This window comes from Mixophyes fleayi, chromosome 5 (genome assembly GCF_038048845.1).
Source record: "Mixophyes fleayi isolate aMixFle1 chromosome 5, aMixFle1.hap1, whole genome shotgun sequence".
In the NCBI taxonomy this organism is placed as follows: Eukaryota; Metazoa; Chordata; class Amphibia; order Anura; family Limnodynastidae; genus Mixophyes; species Mixophyes fleayi.
This window is the reverse complement of record NC_134406.1, coordinates 41,814,004-41,826,464: the sequence shown is the minus strand read 5'-3', so window position 1 is coordinate 41,826,464 and position 12,461 is coordinate 41,814,004. Positions and strand designations below refer to the sequence as shown.

General features: G+C 39.3%; 1 protein-coding gene across 4 annotated transcripts in view; it reads left to right on the top strand.

Annotated features, from left to right (window-relative positions):
- Positions 1-12,461, top strand: part of WDR37 (WD repeat domain 37) — a 116,082-nt gene that overhangs the window by 28,807 nt on the left and 74,814 nt on the right. The window contains exon 1 of one of the 4 annotated variants that reach the window (XM_075212082.1): positions 10,691-10,743. The exons of the other annotated variants lie outside the window; for them this stretch is intronic. The gene's annotated coding sequence lies outside the window, so the exon portion shown is untranslated. Of the gene's footprint in view, positions 1-10,690; positions 10,744-12,461 lie in introns of those variants that run through there. 4 annotated transcript variants of the gene reach the window in all.

Sequence of the window (12,461 nt, the reverse complement as noted above, 5' to 3'; positions counted from 1 at the left end):
TTTTCTTCCTATTTCTTAACTGCCCATTGCTTTACGGTGTGTATGATTTACTATGTGTATATTTGTAATATATGTACGTACATAAATCTCATTCTAAAACCATGCACATTAATATGCAGTTTGGGGGCTTTTACAATAGCAAAGGGGGAGACGCTTTTCTGGGAAAGCTTTCCACTAGATTTTGGAACATGGCTGTGGGGCTTTGCCTCCATTCAGCCACAAGAGCATTAGTGCGGTCAGCCACTGATGTTTGGCGGTAAGGCCTGGCTCGCAGTCAGCATTCCAGTTCATCCAAAGGTAGGTCAGTGGGCTTGAGATCCGGGCTCTGTGCAGGCCAGTTAGGTTCTTCTGGAAACCATTTTTTTTTTTCCTTGTTTTTTTGCTTGGTATGCTGAAACAGGAAAGGTCCTTACCTCAAACTGTTTCCACAAAGGTAGAAGCACACGTTTCTCCAGAATGTTGTTGTATTATTTAGCATTAATATTTTCCTTTACTGGAACAAAGGGGCGCAAGTCAAACCATGGAAAACTGCACCAGACCATTGATCCTGGTCCATCAAACTTTAGAGTTGGCAGTGAGCAATCGGGGGTAGAAAGTGTTCTTCTGGCATCTGACATACCCAAATTTGTTTGTCAGACTGCCAGATGGTGAAGTGTGATTTTGTCACTGTAGAGAAAGCGTTTCCATTGCTCCAGGGTTCAGCACAAGAACTGTTCGTCGGGAGATTCGTGAATGGGAGTTTCATGGAATGGTTGTCTGTGTGCTTTACGCCACTCCATTCAATATTTGCTATTTAACATGGTGATCTGAGACTTGCATGCAGCTGCTCAACTATTCCATGAAACTCCAATTCATGAATCTCTCCATGAACACTGATGCTGTTTGGGAACCAGTAAATGTTGCATCCGAGGACAGGCGAATTTTACGTACTTCAGCGCTCATTGATCCTGTTCTGTGAGCTTCTGTGGTCAAGTGCTTCCTGCCTGAGCTGGTGCTACTAGGCATTTTCACTTCATGAGAACAGCATTTACAGGCGACTGGGGCAGTTCTAGCAGGGCAGAGATGTGACAAGTTGACTTAGTTTCCATATACTTGATTTTAGGCACCTGTTGGCAGTAGGTGAGGCTAAAAAGACCAACCACGTTAATTAGAAGGCGAATCAACATGTAGTGTAATGTAATTTATGTTGCATGATGGGCTATTTGTTACTGGAAGGCAAAGTTCTATTGTGCTTAGTTGAAGGTTGAATTTGTGCATTTTGGGGCAAAAAAAACCCCCCAAAAAAACCAGCTTCTGTACATCGGGTGAATGCAGAGAACGTTTAAAAACAAAACATGAGAACCTGCATGTAAAAATTAAAGGTTTGTGTTCTTGAGAAAATGTTCATCACATTTGTAAATGTGTCATTTTGCTCCCAGCTATCACAGACTGACTATATGTGATATATCTGACCTATTTAAGTTTGTGCCTTTGTGTTCAGTCCCATTGTGGGAAACACTTGCTCTGTTTACTTTCTGCCTATTGTGTCCTATGGTCTGTAGCCTTCATGACTTACAAACTAGTGCATTAAGCCACTACGTTGTGTCTCAGAGATGCCATCCATGTCGAGGCTTTTTGGTTGGTGCTTAATCTAACTTAAGATGACTTGATGTCCTACACTGGAGCACATTTGCTTATGTGCCATGTTCCATTTACCTTCCTGTAGTAACCCGTATCTCCTAATATTGTAAATGTGTCATTCTGGACTGTGTGTGCCACTACACGCACTGACAAAAGGGGCATAGTCACCCCTCACTCGGGTAGTGGGTCAGTCATGTTGGGTTTGCCTTGCACCTCTGAAGCACTAGACTGGCCGATTCCTATGTTTACGTGCGCAAGCATTTCATAATTGTTTCATTACAATGGACCACAACAGACTGAAAGGGTTTGTGCCGTGTTGTGCCATATTTCTATTGTGCTCCATGTTCTCTTCTTACTGTAAAATGCTGTGTTCATTGCACAGAGTGGGTGAGAGTGCAGTACACCTCACATTGACAAAATACACCTGTGTGTGCTTTTTTTTTTGTTTGCTTTTTTTAAAGTTCCCCATGTTCTTTGGGGGTTTGCAGACATTGGAGGCCTGTCAGGTGGGTTTTTGCCTAAGGGGCAATCATAAGTAAGTGGTCATGCTGTCCTATAGTAGTATGCTGCAGTGTAAAAAAAATGTTTGGTTTTTTTTTTTTTTTTTTTTTTTTTTAAAATATATATATTATTTTGTAGCGCTATATAGTCAAACACCATGCAGCCCCATCTGAGCAGTGTTCAATGCAGCACCTAATCTAGTGCACATTTACATTACAGAGGGTGTTCTGGTGACCTCTACAACGCACTTCCCCAGATCCACTGGTAGCTTTACAGTGCAAACCCAAACAATCACTGGTGGCTTTACTATGCAGGTACCACCAATTTCCACTGGCCATACCCAGATCTCTGCTGGTGACGCAGTGCAGAACCAAATGGATTACTTGCGCCTCCTGTAGTCATCCTTGTTTCTCGCCAAGCTGGAGATTAAGTACAGCTGCTGCGGGAACTTGTCATACACGTTGGACGGAGAGCCAGTCACCAAGTCCATGTTGTGACTTCCGACACTCATTGATGAATGGCCAACTATCCAGCCATCTGAGAGCCACCTACTGGGTATGCCAAAACCCTTTTTAGGCAGTAGGTTGACACAGCCATGTTTTCTAAACTTTTGGCAAGACCATTAGGTGTGCTCTGCTCATTGTCCCAGCTTTTCTAGATTTTTTTGTTTTTCTACCTAGCTTCACATTTTAAATAAACAATGGAAACAGTTGAAATATGTCTCAGAGGGAGAGATAGTGCTTTGTGTGCTATTACCTTACATGTAGTTACATTAAGTATGATTCAGCTCTGTAATATCGGTCTTAATTTCACAGTGATGGATTTGGACACATTCCATCTCCAGGCGTTCTCTGAAAAACCATGTCCTGTTTTTAATAGGCCTCCTTGGCTCAGGCAATCTAATGTCTTTTAAAGTCTTTCCTGTACATGAGAAATTGGATAACTTTTTCCTTCCTATTCAGCAAACAATATATTTTGTTTATGTTGTAGTGTGGGTTCTATAGGATTGCCTTCACAACAATGGAGAGCACTGACTATACAAACGCAGTAATATAGTGTTGGAGCTTATGGGCTATATATGTGTGAGATGTACTTTCTAAGAAGGGTACAATTTATTTGTATGGTTTTACAAGTAACATTTTCTTTCTGCAGACTAACCTCATCTCTTTTCCTTACCCCCACATACAAGTACTAACATCGGTAGCATGAGATATAACCCTGATGCTTTTTACTAATGGCTAAAGCTGACTGCACACTCCAAAGTATCATAGGCAAACTGGCAATTGGGCAAGTTGGAAGATACGGTTGGAGGTGATCGCTATCTGAGAGTGAAGTGATCTTCTGACAGCTCTAGCCGAGCCCTAGTGATGCAGGAAAGTGTTTAATTGGGTCTTGTACAAATTGGGCTGCCCAAATGCGAGAGATAACAGGCTCATGATTATCTCCTGAACAGTATTGGTATTGGGTGTTGGATCCCAGCTGCTGGGGAATGGAGCTTAGTTTTAAAAACAAATACAAATATGGACTTTTATAAAAAGCATCATTTAATCAGTTTAGGTTTTGTTTTGTTTTTTATTGGGTTACATTTTATGTGTTTTTATTTCTGCTAATATGACCACACAGAGAAGGCTAGTAGGCTAAATGTGCAGTTAGGTGCTGAGCTCACTTTGAAGAAACATGTAGAACCACGGGTGATAATTGTGGATCAAGGGCAACACGGTGGCTAAGTGGTTAGCACTTCTGCCTTACAGCACTGGGGTCAGGAGTTCAATTCCCGACCATGGCCTTATCTGTGAGGAGTTTGTATGTTCTCCCCGTGTTTGTGTGGATTTCCTCCGGGTGCTCCGGTTTCCTCACACAGTCCAAAAACATACTGGTAGGTTAATTGGCTGCTAACAAAAATTGATCCGTGTGTGTGTTAGGGAATTTAGACTGTAAGCTCCAATGGGGCAGGGACTGATGTGAGTGGGTTCTCTGTACAGTGCTGTGGAATTAGTGGCGCTATATAAATAAATGGTGATGATGATCAGGTGAAGTGCAACAGGGGGTCTACAATAGAATTTGGAATGCATTTAAATGAGTTAGCAATTCAATGTGTGTGGCAGACTGCAATGTTTCTCAGCAGCAAATATATTTTTCTTCAATTTTATTCTCAGTTGTGGTTTCCAAAGAGAAATATTGTCAACATCAGTCTGCCCACAGCTTAAACAGGGTCATTTAATGTTTATTTTGAAATCCAACAATTGGACTCTCAAACAACTTTAGGGAACATCTCTGAAAATAGTTGCTGACAATTTGTAACTAACACTAAAAATATTTCAAAACTGGAGCGCATTTATAATGGTTTATTCCTCCTGTTAAACTCAAAATAACACAATGTTAAAAGCAACTTCATAGATGAACTGTTAGAAATGGCGCTGCACCCTCAGTATCTAGATGAGGAGGTTTTTCAGAATTTGGTGCACCATGTCTAAAACCTACTAAAAGTTATCCATGTGTCTCCTGACACTGCTCCTTACATAGTCCCCATTATTAAATTGTTTAACTGTGCTCCTCACAGTGACTGCAGGAAGAAACAATTGGTCCCCATATCTGTGCATATAAAAAAAAATCTTCGCTGAGATATCCCATACCTGTTATTGAAATTATATAAATAGTTGCTGGTGATTGTACACGGTCATGTTTTAATCCAGCGACGGATCTTCCTCCTCACCTTTCTCACTGACTGTCGGGCGCGACGTCCTCACATCCGACAGTGTTAGTGAGGAGCAGCAGCAGATAGGAACAACAAGAAAGAAGACAGAAGAAAATGAGGAAAGAAGGTAAGTAAAGGAACACAGAAGAAAAAGCAATGCTGGGACACGGGGAGTGACGTGTGTATGTATATGTGTGTGTATAATAAATAAATATATATATATATATATATATATATATATATATATATATATATATATATATATATATATATATATATATATATACTAATATAATATCATTTTGACTTTGTTTAAAAGGGTACTTCCGTCTGTTATGTATATCTTAAATATCCCTTATAGAAGTGCATACCACAGACAGAGGCCCTCAGTGCTGTTAGATTTTATGCTATAGAATTTACTTCTTCCATCTCCCACATTTCCTGATGGATACATTTTATTTTCATGGTTCGTATGATGATGATCATTATTATTATTATAATTGAGTGTATGTGTGTGTATGTATATATATATATATATATATATATATATATATATATATATATATATATATATATATATATATATATATATGTGTAACTGTCGTTTATGAAAATTGTTAATTTGCAAAACTAAAGGTGCATTTCTGAGTCCTTACCAATTGTTAAAATATGCTTATTTTATTATTTTAGTTTTGTATTATTGAACTTTACTCAATTGCTGATAAACTAACTGCAGTGTAGAATTGTGGAGTCACCACCCTAGTGTTATTAAATTATGTTCTTGTACTGTGTTGTGATCATTTCATTGTTGTTCTGATAATACTAATAAAAGTAAATGGACATGTGCTCCCATTTTTGAAGCACGGCTTTTTAAATCTTGACATGACGTTTTCTCAGGCAGTAATTGTCACTAAGGGTGCCAACTATCTGGCTTTCTTCCTTGATGTCAGGATTTAAATCATCTCTCACCTATCTTGCTTAGATCTACTGCTATTTCTCATGCCAGATTCTGATTTTAATGTTCAGTATGTGTTCAGTCCTGTGTGTGCTCCCTTATGTTAAAGAACAATCAATACAAATCTCCTGATTCCTTTTCCTACCCTGAATGCTGCTGGAGTGTTAAATGAATCCATCTCAAATGGGAATATATTATGAAAAGTCTGTGCTTGCAGATATATACTGTATCTTCCATTATCAGTGTCCGATAAAATAACTTCAAGGTTACTTTGTTCTCCTAGACCAGTTGAGAATGAAAGTAATCTGGTTGTTTTGGGCCACAGCACTTTTTCCCTTGCACCAGTTTTAATAAATGACCCCAGTGCGCAGTCTATTTAAATATGCTATTTAATAAGCAGTCTGCTTCCTAGTACCAGAATGTTAAAAACCTGTCTTTAGTCATGAAAAAAAAAAATCATGTACCTTAATGTTGCCAAGCATATGTGGCTTTGTCCATTTCTGGTCAGTTTTAAAGCAAAGGTGCTTTCATTGTGTGTGTGTGTGTGTGTGTGTGTGTGTGTGTGTGTGTGTGTGTGTTTGTGTTAAGAAACTCTGAGTATATGCTACTCCTTTACTTGGTTAAAAAGGGGCAGCATAGACAGCAGATGTGGTGGAGAAAACATAGTTTAAACATTCCTAAAACTAAAACCTTAACTAGATAGCTGCGCAGACGTAATGTTGCCATTGCACTTTATCGGCTTCAAGTGTTTTAAGATTCTATAATGTTTGTGTGTGTTATATATATATATATATATATATATATATATATATATATATATATATATATATATTTTGCACTTGTCTAATTAATAGATTTGTATATCCTCATAGTCATACAGATATAACTTCCCTATTGTGAAAGTAATATTCAGTTTCTATTAATCACATACTTATTGTGTTATTACCTATGGGAAGGTGCCTTTACTCATGACTATTTTTGTTTATGCTCAAAAATTAAAGAAGGGAAAGAGTCATTTAAACAGAAAGCACTATCTATCATATATTGTCCCAAAATACGTCTTTTGTTAATAAATGATTACAGATACTTATTTATGACCAGAGCAAAGTTTCAAGGCAGCTAAATATAAAAGTTGGTAAAGTAGTATTGGTGATTTATAAAGTTATAGAAGTAAATTATTAAAATTAGTAATGTGGTTTTGAGTTTTTAACAATCACATTTAGGGGGAATTCAGTTCTCCCCAGATTAAGGCAGTGTTAAGCCTACTACCGTTATTAAAGTAAATTTAACCCAGCTGAGCTGTGAGCAAAAAGCCGGAGTTGAAATTACCGTAATAACGGTATTTAAACGCATTACTGCTGTAATAACGGTAATACTGCGCTTCCCCCCTTAGTCCCCCTTCCCTTAGTCTGTTAAAATTTCTCCTCAATTGCACCTTAAGGCAGGTTATAAAGTCACATTGTTTTGATCCAGTGTTTCTTATGGTTCTTATTCCCCAAAAGTCCTTGTGGCTCTGTTATTTATCCAGATATATTATTTCTTCATGTATTGTTCGTTTTATCTCTTATATCTCACTGGATACCAAACCATGCACCTCAGACACAGTATCATTCATTCCTACATGCCAGCTGAAGTTGTTATGATCAATTAAGCTTACAGGGGCTAGGGAAGCTATAGTATGTCCTAGCTGCCAAGTCCCTAATGAGGTCTATTTCTCTCCCTAAAACTGATAGTTCTATATCTTTAAAGGTGGTTTGACATATTGTTCAGACCCTCTCACACACCACAGACATGCCGACGTATGTTTCGCTTAATGCTTTACCAACGGAAATATCTGAGAAGTGTCAAAATCTCCTTTTTCTATCCTATCGCAGCCGATCAGAACGTTCCATGATAAAAGTCCCACCTGGGATCAATTAGTGAAAGGGTGTTTCTCGCACTTCCTATTAACTCATTCTGAGTCATTGTATCAGGGAAGTGGCGATCTTCTATTCCTAAATCCCTTTTCCCTTGGTGGAAACATAAGCTCATGATGCCTCCAAGGAAGGTTTTACGCTTCTGCTACGTGAATAAAGCCCTCCTGTATTTGAGCATGCAACATACGTTGAGGGGCTATTTATTTGTGAAGTAACATCAGCGCTGTGACTGGATCACTTATAAATAACTTCCTTGTGGCTGGATCATGTAGAAATAATTTATTATAGAAATGTATGTCAATCAGAGGTGTAGGCACCAATGTATAAGTTGAAATGCACTTGTCGTGTTACATTGGGATGTGTTTTATATGGAAGGGTCATTGTTTGGGTTTGTAACTTTGCTAGAGGAAGTCTGTTTGCTGATAGCAGGAAATGCTAAGTAAGTCTTTATGTGAAGTGAAAAACACGTATTTAGCCTGATTACCCTGCAGGAGGCCGCTGTCTGGCGTGGCTGCATTTCAGATAATGCAAGCATCAAGTTTTAGCACATAAGAGTAGTGTAAATATTGTTAGCTTTGCATTGCATGTAAATCCATATTTGGGAAACGTATGTCGTATCCTGATACTAAAAATAACTCTGACCTCAGGGGGCTGGCTTACCCTGTGAGGCTGTGTCCAAACTGTATACAAAGAGAGACCCTGTACCCTGAAATGTACCCTCATTCTTGTTCCATCTGACCTGATCACTGGTACCTTCAATCAGTGTGACTGCAAATAAACATCACTTGCTTCAAAGACCTGCTTGAAAGCGTCTTCCGTGCTAAAAATCCTATGACCTAAAGATTAGACCCAAAATCTAATCCGTTCCCGGCTGTCTGAGGTTTGGACCCAGCTTCCCAGCGCCACCAGTCTGCCCGCTACCCAGCAGCTCTGGCCAATGTGATAGGGCAGGGGGGATCCATCCAGAGCAACCCTGATTCATAGTAAGCGGCCAGGGTACCAGCCCAGGTACACCAGCAACGGGGTACAGTAGCAGTGACAGTTACCCAGAAGGAACCCGGTACTGGATGCTGGTAATGAGTCCAGTGGTGGCAGCATTTATAAATCCCTACTAATGCAAAGTAAGCCCAGCCGGTTCCCAGCAACAACAGACAGAGTGGCATAGGTGGTCCATCCTGTCACAAGCGCTTAAAATGTTGAGGCTCTGCGGACTGTTGGGGCACTTAATATCACTGATTTTATCTTGCACCTCATACAGCAATGTTTTACTTGTCGGAATTCTCGGAGTTGCGCACAGCCGTACATGGCAAGAGGCACTGATGGCACTTCACGTTGGACACTTGTAACTCTTGATTGTTCTACTCCAGTATTTCTTAAACTGTGATATGAAGTCAAGCTTCATTTGGGTAGTCTGTCTTAGTTGATTTGCTTTCCTCAGTTAGGCCTTACGCCCACATATAAGTGACGGTTTGTTCCTGGTATGTGTGAGGCCTGGCAAAATAAAAGTTTCTATAAAATCCTGTTGATTGCGTTTAGGTTTCAGAAGATTTCCTAATAGGAAAAGTGAGTGGAGGGAGCGTTCTGCAAGATCAGTTGTGGAGAACTTGATGTAGGTTAGTATTAGAATGAAGCTGTGGTTTATAACTGCAAATAAGGTCTACAGGCTAGAGAACAGTCTGCCGAACAAACTATTTTAATGCTTCATGGAGATAATTGGTGATTTTACTGGGAAAGTTCACCACTTCCCTGAACAACAGATCATATGTCTTGGAAAAAATATTGTCATCAAGATCTTTAATTTATTTTAATGACTGACTTGTTGGCTAGCTGTAGGGAATTGAGAATCCCCGGAGGGGATGAAGGACTAAAGATAATTGGTAGTAGCAGAGAAAGTTTCTCTATTTGAGAACATAAAAATTTTGGGTTGAGATGAGAACTGGGAGACATTGTATCAAGGGGAATCTCTTAACAAATTGCTGTGGAATTTTGTTATCAAATGAATATTACGTTAGATTGACAGCCTGATTTAAACAAAAGTACATACAAAAAAATAAAAGCTATATCCTTGTAATAGGGAGAGTTTTGAAATGATTATCTTCTGCTTCACACTGTGCTTGATAAATCTTCTTCTTTCCATTGTTTCAGCTGTAACCCCACTGGTTATAAATGCACTTCAGTATGAAGCTAGTAGGATGTATGGACATTGTGCAAGTAACAATCTGTCTGCAGCGTGACGGGAGCCTCGCATCACTATGCGCTATTTGGGCCTTGTTCCACTATCGCATTCGCTGCCTTGACGTTCTTTTTGCCTCCAGACCCCCTTCTGACACCATGATATTGCCCCTGTTATATGTAGCTCTTTTCTATAATGTCATAAGTGGACAAGTCATTGCTCCCTGAAATTATCTGCGCTGCTGTGGACATAGTAATAGACGGTATGAATGTTATTTCGTCCCCAATAGGTCTCCTTTGGGTGTATTTGCCCAGTCCTCTGCATGTTTTATTCACAGAATTCTGCCAGCAAGTTTTTCTGGGAGATATATAGGCAAAATAAAATGAAAACAGGCTCTACTTAAAAATTGGATCTTTGTGAAGAAAAATAACGCACTTTAATTTTAAATGTCCTTGTGTGTTGTCATGAGCAATATATATAGTGAACAGACAGCATTTAACCAGAGCTTTATAAGAAGGCATTGCTCTGATGCTGAGAGAGCCACATGATTCTTGTAGAGGCAGTTCTTGGATATGTATGTTAGAACATTTCTGGGAGGGTGGATTGTGACGTTATGTTAGGAAGTGCAGAATAAATATTCTGGATTTATGAACCTTTTACCGGCCCACAGGAATGAACATGACCAGCACATTCTAAAATGTTCCAGCGCGTGTCCTTGTTCAGCTAAACCCTGTGTAATTGGCTGCTGTTGAGGCTACATTTAGCAGAGTCACACTCGCACACTGTATAAACAAGTGTCTGTACTGTTACAACGGGTCCTCCTGCCTTCCCTAGGTGGGTAATGTGGAACACCAGAGATTGGCTGGCAGAACAGAGAGTTAAGGTAATGTTTAGGCAGATTATGCAGAGATTGAGCACCAGCTGTCTTCAATACTTTTGTGTTATTTCTACAGGGGCGGTATAATATTATGCTTTATTTGGACAGATGAGATATACTGATGCAGAGTCATGATTTACTCTATAGAAAATTTCAGTTTCTGCATGTGATGGATTAGGAAGTGATACGAGAAAAGCCCTGTTTAGCTGTCTTTCTACAAGAGCTATATAATGTGGCAAATTTGAGAATATATATATATATATATATATATATATATATATATATATATATATATATATATATATATATATATATATATATATATTTATTTATTTGTTTGTTTTTGTGTGTAAAATTAACTAAAATTTGCAGTTTTAGAGACATCAAGAATGTATTTTGGTTCTTTAGCAATTTTTTACACCTCAAGCTTTACGGAAGCGGAAGCATGGGGAACCCTCTTTATTTCCAGATAAAAATAATTTTGTAGTTCAGCATCAACTCGGGTCTGCAAATACTCTGTTACTTTGCATAACATACCTGCTTTTCATTCCTGCATAATAATCGGGCATGGACAAATAGTGATTGCCATTATTAGGGGTAAATTTGGCTTTCCGGAGCAGTTGTTAGCAGCAGTAAACAACGTTTGCACTGCAGTTGTTGTTGCGCTGCTACAGCCTCCAGTTTTGCTGAAATAATGAAGATAGGGAAGTGTCTGACCTACTGACTAATGAGCTGGCCGTCACAAACAGCAGGTTTGTCTCTGCTCCGTTTTGTTCGAGCTCTGAAATCCGCTTGGCTATTGGCTGAGAATCTTCGGGGGATGTGTTGTACGGTGTCCATGGATGTGATTGGGTTGCATGGGATAGCAGGAATATGGTTCTTCCGTCTGTAATGTTTTGTGATGCCATTATCCATGCCAGTGAGGTTAAAGTGGCTATAGTCTGCCATTTGCCCTCGGTTTCCTTTGCATGGCTTTAGTGCCTCTTGGTTAGGCTGTACCGACCAATCCCAGCATTTTTCTCTTTGCAATTTGGTTGTGGGCTGTAAGCTTAAAATAAACTTCTATGCAGATGATATGTCTAACTTTAACAAAACCCCTTACCAGTTTGCCTCGCCTATTCAGTCCGCTTCATTTATTTGTTACATGCTAGGACTCTACATTAATATTATGTCCAAGTCCTTTCCATTAATATTCTAGCCAACATGTAGAAATGACTATCTGTAAACTGTGACTTCCACTGGCTGTTGTATTTTTCTGTGTTTTCAAGATGTCTAACATTTATAAAGGCATGTTACAAAGTGTTTAATAGATTTCACTTAACACCAACAAGAGTTCATAAATATAGTCTCTTTGGCCACCTTGTATTTCCGAAGTGGTGACCAGTTACCGTGGTTCACATATGGTGGAGCTGTCTGATAATTAAGAGCCTTTTCTTTTGACAGGTTAAGAACAATCACTCTTATTCCAAGGTTGCATTGTTTAATGGGAACTTACACCTGCACGCAGTGGAGGCAGTCATTTTGTAGTTTATTGATCAGTGTTCTCCCCAGACAATTTTGCCAGCCTGGTGGCATTAAGAAGTAGCCGGGTGGGGGCAGTTGTAATACTTTGCAATAACATTGGATAATGTTGTAGGTTATTGCCCACACCTGCCAGGACTGGTCAGACTGGTGGTCAGTGGTCTAACACACACTGCTGGCTGGAGTGCTCAGCTGGGTGGCAA